General features: G+C 37.9%; 1 non-coding gene across 1 annotated transcript; it reads right to left on the bottom strand.

The window, feature by feature from the left end:
- Positions 1–6,749: 6,749 nt before the first annotated feature.
- LOC114913179 (small nucleolar RNA R71) lies at positions 6,750–6,854 on the bottom strand. Its single transcript, XR_003799222.1, has one exon. It is a non-coding gene; the product is annotated as a small nucleolar RNA R71 (small nucleolar RNA).
- Between the last annotated feature and the right edge of the window lie 606 nt (positions 6,855–7,460).

The raw sequence follows: 7,460 nt of genomic DNA, 5'->3' as shown, positions 1-7,460 counted from the left end.
CCGAACCAAAAGCTCTCCATCTCTTCTCCCTCAAACCAAAGATTTCTCTCAAATATCTCCTCCCATCGATTTTCACTCCTCAAATCACCCATTAAGGAACCAACTTCCTCTCCTCTCCCTTCCTCATTTGGGGCGGTTCGAGCTTGCCCTAGAATCATTTTCTCTTCTCCAAACTGGTGATTTAACTCCTCAAATCTTTGCCTTTTTTTTTCCAAAATCCTTTCTTCTCTACCTCACATTTAGTCTCCTAAGCTCCTTTCAAGTCTCTCTTGACCTAATGGCTCCCAAAATGAAGCTACCATAAAGAAGAAAATTCATTCGTGGGTTGGAAGACAGTGTGTGCAGAAAGAGATTAGCAACCGAGCCCTCTCTTGCTTCAATCCCTGCTTCAGGTCCTGCTTTAGCTTCCACTCAGTCCCCAATCAGTCCAAGCAAGGTACCTCTCTCTGATCGAAAAGTGAAATTTAAAAAAAATATTGATTTCAAATTTTTTGAAAAAGAAGAGTTCACTATTGGATCGAAGATTAAGTATCAAGGATGGAAATTTTACTGCTCTTTAAATGAAAATACTTATGTCGATCTAGTCAGAGAATTTTACTTAAATTTGAGCTATAGCAATGAAATAGTGAAATCTACAGTAAAAGGTATTGATATTATTCTTGATCTAGTATATTTGGGACAGATACTGCATTTGCCTTGTGAAGGCTATACCAATATGGAGCTCCCTATTAAAGAAGAAGGAATTAATGTTATCTTAGGGAGAACCTATATTGGAAGTCTAAATAAATTAGAAGCAAAAATTCTTTCTGTTGAGATGAGGCTATTACATCACTTGGTAACCAAACTATTTATCCCTAGGAGTGGTAGACACGACCTTCTATCTGGTAGGGACATTTGCATTATGTACTATGTGATCACCCAAACCCCCTTGAACCTTCCAGCATTGATGTTTGAGGCCATGAGGAAAATCCTGAATAGGTCCAAGGCTCACTTGCCTTTTGGTATGGCACTCACCTTAGTTTTTAGAAGGTTCGAAATTAGTTTTGAGGGGGAGACAGTTGCTAGACTATCCCATTCCGACACCATCAACTGCCACACACTGCATCGCATGGGTTTCTCAAAGACTGATGGTGGTTGGACAAAGGGTGTTGAGAAAAGAGTGGAGGATAGAGCAGAGGAGGAGGGACCATCTTCACCTCTTCGTGATCACAGAGCATCCCCAGATATTCAGTTCATATCTGATCACGAGGCTGGTCCTTCAGAGTCTGTGAGAAGGCATGCTTCAGTTCCACAGTCAGAGAGTAGGGCACATCCTTCAGAGTTCAGATTAGCAGATGATCAGATTGAGATGATGTCCCAGCATGTTGCCTCTATTCTATCTCAGCAGTTTGCCACTTCAGTCTTTGCACAGAGATCGACATCTCAGGATGACTCAGACCAGACTCTGATCCCTCACATTTCTACTATTTTCCAGATGCTCACTGCTTAGTCGGTACGTATTGAACAGCTTGAGGGATATATTTTGAGATTGACAGGTAGAGTATTAGATTTACAGGGGAAGTATTAGCTTTAGCCCATCTCCAACCGCATGAGGATATCACAGAGGTCTCAGACCTAACTGTAGAGGCGGTTAGACTTCAAGGAGTCTTAGAGAGTGGTTTTGACTTCTTGAGGAGAGAGATCAGGGGCTCCAATGAGAATGCTTCTACTCAGTTCCGTGCCCTGATGCAATCTGTATCGAGAGCCTTGTATCTTTTGGACACCATCAGACTTTCTCTTATAGCACAGTCTGTAGCTTCTCAGGCTCCAGGATCTTCTCACCCCTCTACTCGTGCTAGTACCTTTACCCGTGGCCGAGGTAGATGCAGTCAAGGTCGTGCTCATGGACTTGATCCTACATCTCCTCATCCTATCTCTGATTCTTCAGATTCTGATCCCTCTAGCCATGACATCTATTAGATCTAGATTACTTTGTCTCCTATGTCTAGGATCTATCTTATGGGACTTGTATTTATTGGCTAATTAACTCTTGGATAGTTTCTATCCATGACTTTTGTATTTTGAGTTGACTCATGTGTATTGGGACACCTTTTGTATTCAGTCACTTTTGAATATGTATATATATATGTGCTTTGACTTTCAATGAATGTCTATGAATGTGATCAAATTAAATTATTTTAATTATGAGATATGAAAAATAACTCATATTAGTGCTGAGAAATACTATGAATTGCAATATCTTCTAGATGAGCAAGTTGATATATCCTTTATGTTTGCTATTTTGAGAGAGAGTAAAGAAATAAGCAATCAAAGAAGGGGGCTAAAGAAGTAAAATATGGTATCAAAAAGGGAGAGTAAAAAAAATATGTCCTTTTTGTCATATTTTTTTTCTTTTCTCTATCCTTAAAATCCCTTAAGATCTTAATTGATGCTATCAAAAAGAAGCAGTAAAAAAAATTTATCCTTTTAAGATCCCTTAAAAGGAGGAGTAGAGAATCTTAATTGATGCTGTCAAAAAGGAGGAGTAGAGAATCAAAATCGAATTTGAGCAATAAGCAATAAAGAAATGAGCAATAAGCAATAAAAAAATTAGTAATAAGCAAAATTGTTAAGCAAATATGTCAAAGAACCAAAATCGTCAGCTCCTTTTTTATCTAATTTTCAAAGTAAATGAACTTATAAGCAAATTTTAAATTGATCTTCAAACTGCTTATGATGCATTTCGTTCAAATACTTGGCTATGATATTGAAGTGATGCATCTTCATAAATTTGAAATTCATGTTCAATACTTTATATATGCTTTTGCTCAAGTGTTTTGTCATTATCAAAAAGGGGGAGATTGTTACTTCTTGAATTGATTTTGATGATTACAAAGCATTTGAGGGGTTGACTAATGATTTTGGCTTGAAAAAAAATTTATTGTATTTCAGAGGTAAAATCATAATTTTACCAAGTTCTGATTCGGAAGCCTCAAGAGCCAGAACACAAGATTTGTAATCTATTGAAGGTAATTTTAATATTTTTGAATATATATTTTGAAAAAAAATTATGTTTATATATTTGAGTTGACCCCATGAGTCGACTCATGGCAAAAGGGGTTGAACGACACACTGAATTCTTTGGCTGGCACACTCTGTGAGTCGATCCCATGAGTCGACCCCTGAGCATGAGTCGACCCTATAAATTGACCTCTGCTGCTGTGTAGGCCAAAATTATAGAACAATCATTTTCTGTTCTATGCCACAGAAGTCGACCCCATGAGTCGACTCATGAGCATGAGTCAACCCTATGAGTCGACCCTTGTGACGGAAAAATTCCGCAATGGCTAGTTTTCAGCTCATTTTGGCTGCATTTAATGCCCATTTAATGTGCTCTAACGGCTCTATTTCAGTCCAGATTACTCTCTACCATTATTTGAAGTTATAAAAGGCACTTAAAGGAGGAAATCAACATGGTTTTGAAAAGGTTCTTCAAGCATTCATTTCAACCCTAAGCAAGAGCCCTCTTAAAAGTTCAAGAAGCTTTTATTTCAAGTTTACCAACCCCTCAAGAGCTCATTCAAGTCTTCAACCATCTTGAAAAAAATCAGAAGAGCTTCGTTCTTATTGTGTAAAGTATATTTAAAGCTTTATTTACTCATTAAAGGAGCTACATCTGTTTTTCTGTGTGATTAACTGCTATACTCTATTTTGAGTTGATATTTTGTTTTGGAAGGATTCTAAAACATAGAAAGGTTGATCCGAACCTTGAATCGAATTGTATTGAGTTGGCTTGTACCTGAAAAATAAGTATTCTGCTTGAAATAGCTAGAGTCTGAGGTTCCGACATTGTATTCGGGTTGAATACGGTTTAGTGGATTTGAATTCTCAAGTAGGAGCTTGGGGAGTGGACATAGGTGCAAGGTTAGCACCGAACCACTATAAATCTTCTTGTTTGTATTGTGCTTACTTGCTCTCCTTTTAAATTTTTTTATCTTCTTGCATTCTTGCATCCAGCTTCTACACCTTGCATAAATTTCACTCTCCACATTTATTCTACTTATTGTTATAAAATCTTCATAGTTGTAAATTAACTTTAAATTTTTAGAAACCCAATTCACCCCCCTCTTGGGTTGCATAGCTGGGCAACACACATCAACTAGCAAAGACCCCGAACATTTGCAGTAATAAAGTCTAAGTTAAAGCTCGAGTTAGCCTTTTCTATCAACAATGGCAAGCCACGGCCCATAGATGGTGTGTGGCCCACATACATGCATGGCACAGTAGCACAACCCACAGGCATGCTTGTCCAGACCATGCAGATGCACAGCCAAAGTTGTGTGGTCTATTCATGCCGTGCGCAGAGGAAACAGTACCCGATCTTCGTGCGATGCATGGAGAGGTCTTCACGTAGTCTATGGGGCCTAATGCATGGTCTACGCACATTGTTACGTGGTGCATAGGTGATGGAGTGGGTGCATGCAGGCATGGTTGGCGAGTGGGTGTGGGTGTGGGTGTGGTTGACATGCAAGTGGGTGTGCTGGCTTCATGTGACTGTGGTTCAAAATGCTTGGGATGTGACATAGTTTTAAAAAAGAAAACAGAGAAGGAGGTGCAGAGAATTTTGTGCGGCTAGGGTTTTAGGGTGCTATAACCTAAGAAGAAAAGTATTTTGAGATGTGAGAGATTTGAGGAGTTAAGAGTTTGAGATGCTTAGGGTTTGAGGAGGTCTTGAAGCTATAAAAAGGGGTGTAGAGTGGCCTAAGAACAAGAGAAAAAAGTTAAGAGAAAAATAAGAGAGAGAGAGGAAGAAAGGGAGGCTATCAGGTGTCGGAGTTTTGAAAGAGAGTTTTTGATGACATAAGGAGGTTCTGCATCTTCTTCTTCAAGTTCTTCCCTAGCCTTCAAAGAAGATGGAAGGAGTAAGGACGAGCGAAGCCACCACTATGAGTAGCTAGAAGTATCTTTGCCTCAAGGGTGTAGATGAAACGTTGAATATTTCTTTTGGTATTTTCATGTATTCTACAATAAATTGTAAGCATTGGCATGAGTTGAATAAAAGTTACATCTTTCATCTTGCTAATCTCTTCTTCCTTTAATGCTCTTATTTTTATTAATCAATAAGGGTTGATTGGTTGTTGATGATCTTCAAATAACCTACGGCTATGTGAAAATGGATTGTGATCTAAGGAAACGATCCGTGCTCAGTGAGGTAGATTATATTGAAAATGTAATCATCAATCAATCTTCTTATTTTATTACTAGCCCTTAATTGCATGCCTATGAATTAGCGTTAGATATTTCAAGGTGGATTCGAAATCCTGAGGTCTCCACCTCCATAGATTGGTAAAACAAAAGTTCTCTTTAAATTTAAACTGCTTGTTTTTTCTTTGCTTGAACAACTAAAACTCAAAACCTTCCACAACCAATGTTGAATCTAACTTAGCCCAAAGGTCCCTATGGATCGATACCTGATCTTACCATAGCTATGCTAGTAGTTAGACTTGTGAATTACTTTTTTGGCTACCCATGACGGCGATCAAATTTTGGTACTATTGTCAGAGATCATTGGCATAGTTGATTCAACAAAAAATAAAATAACTTTAATTTTCTATAATACACCCAGGACATTAGAGACTAATCAAAAGGCTTTTGTGTGGACATCTTGTTTCTTTGCATAGCATCTTCATCATTCATTTTAAAGAGCAAAACCCTAAATAAGATAAGATGAAAATTTCATCACACTTCTTTGGCACACAAACAAGCTCCTAGCATCTTCCATAAATCCAAAAAACCCAAACCCTAACTAAAATCAACTAGATCCTAGCCCTAGGGATACTCGAGCTCAATAGGATGAGGGAACCCAAGGGTTGGATTGAGTTCTAACTCATTGATCAATCGATGTCTAGGCAAGTGGTTCAGGGATCTCAATTTTGAAGAAAGATTGTTATCTAATTAGATCTATTATGAAAGTACAGAGAGCCTTCCATCAATCTTATACTTATCTGACTGTTTCGGTTAGTCAGCTCTGAATTTGAAGCTTTCAAAGGTTAACTTGGAAGTTAGGAGCTATCTAGATATAGGGTGAACCTTAGTTAGGAGTATTATTTTTGTGCAACTTATTTGCTAACATATTTATATAAAAACTAAAAAAAAATCTTCTCATCTATCTCTTAAATCTAGGATCCTTTAGGTTTCTCATATTTATAATTCTTCTTCTTTTTTCATATATATTTTTTTTAAAAAAATAGAGATATAGATAGAATAGGGTTTTCTTTAAATTAAAATTTTTGATTGTATGCTTGGTCATAGATCACTGCGACCAAAACTATGACTTTTAAATCTTGAAATTAAGAGAACCATAAAAGCAATCCATACTAGGATCATGGCTGCATCCAATGAAGCTAACCCACCACACCAATTGAAGGAGTACTTCACTCCATCATGTATCTACTCCCCATGTATCCAAGTGCCTCTTGTCGAGGCCATTCAGTATGAGATCAAGTCCAACATCATCCAAATGTTATCAATTTTTTATGGACTAAGTAACAAAGACCTTTACAAACATCTTGATGAATTTCTTAAGATTCGCTCCACGGTCAAGATACAGAATTTCTCTAATGATGCCCTTAGGTTAAAATTATTCCCATTTTCCCTTAAAGATAAGACCAAGTATTGGCTAAATTCTCTAGATTTGGTAACCATTTCAACTTGGGACTAACTTCAGAGAAAATTTTTCAAGAAGTACTTTTCTATAGAAAAAATAAATTAATCAGAAAAGCCATTACTAGTTTTTTTTAGATGGATGGAGAAATGTTCCATAAAACTTGAGAGAGGCTCAAAGACCTTACCTGCAAGTGCCCCCACCACATGATACCCAAATGGAAACTAGTCTAGTGCTTCTATGATGGACTATCAGAGAAGCATAGACAGTTCGAGACCCTTAGTGAAAACTTTCTACACCACATGTCTGCTACCTATAGAGATACTCCCATATTCGGATTGAAAAGAGGTAGAATTTATGAGGTAGGTCATTCCATGGACATCCACAACAACGTGGATGAACTATCACAAAAACTCGATTGGCTACTACAAGTCGGGCACACCTCCACTCCATCCACACATGTGCAAGATGTTTGTGCCATTTGTTCGAGTCCAACTTATTCTGTGGGTGATTGTCTAGCTGCACATCAATTTTCTGAGTTTATGCAATAGCAAATTCTTCAGGCCTAAACCCAGACTACTTCCAAATCGGATAACAATCCGTACTCAAATACTTACAATCCTTGTTGGAGAAATCATCCTAACTTTTTCTAGAAACCACAAGCACCTATGGTTAATCCGGTTGTACAGAGATCCAACTATCTTGAGACACGGTATCGAAACACATCCTACCCTCAGTACCAGCATGCCCCACAACCTTCCCCTAGTAACCATAATCCCACTTTTGAGGAGAAGATGCTACAAGTATTGAAAGGGTT

The sequence above is a fragment of the Elaeis guineensis genome, chromosome 7 (assembly GCF_000442705.2).
Source record: "Elaeis guineensis isolate ETL-2024a chromosome 7, EG11, whole genome shotgun sequence".
Classification (NCBI taxonomy): domain Eukaryota; kingdom Viridiplantae; phylum Streptophyta; class Magnoliopsida; order Arecales; family Arecaceae; genus Elaeis; species Elaeis guineensis.
Note: the sequence above shows the minus strand (reverse complement) of the source record. Positions and strands in the feature narration are given on the sequence as shown.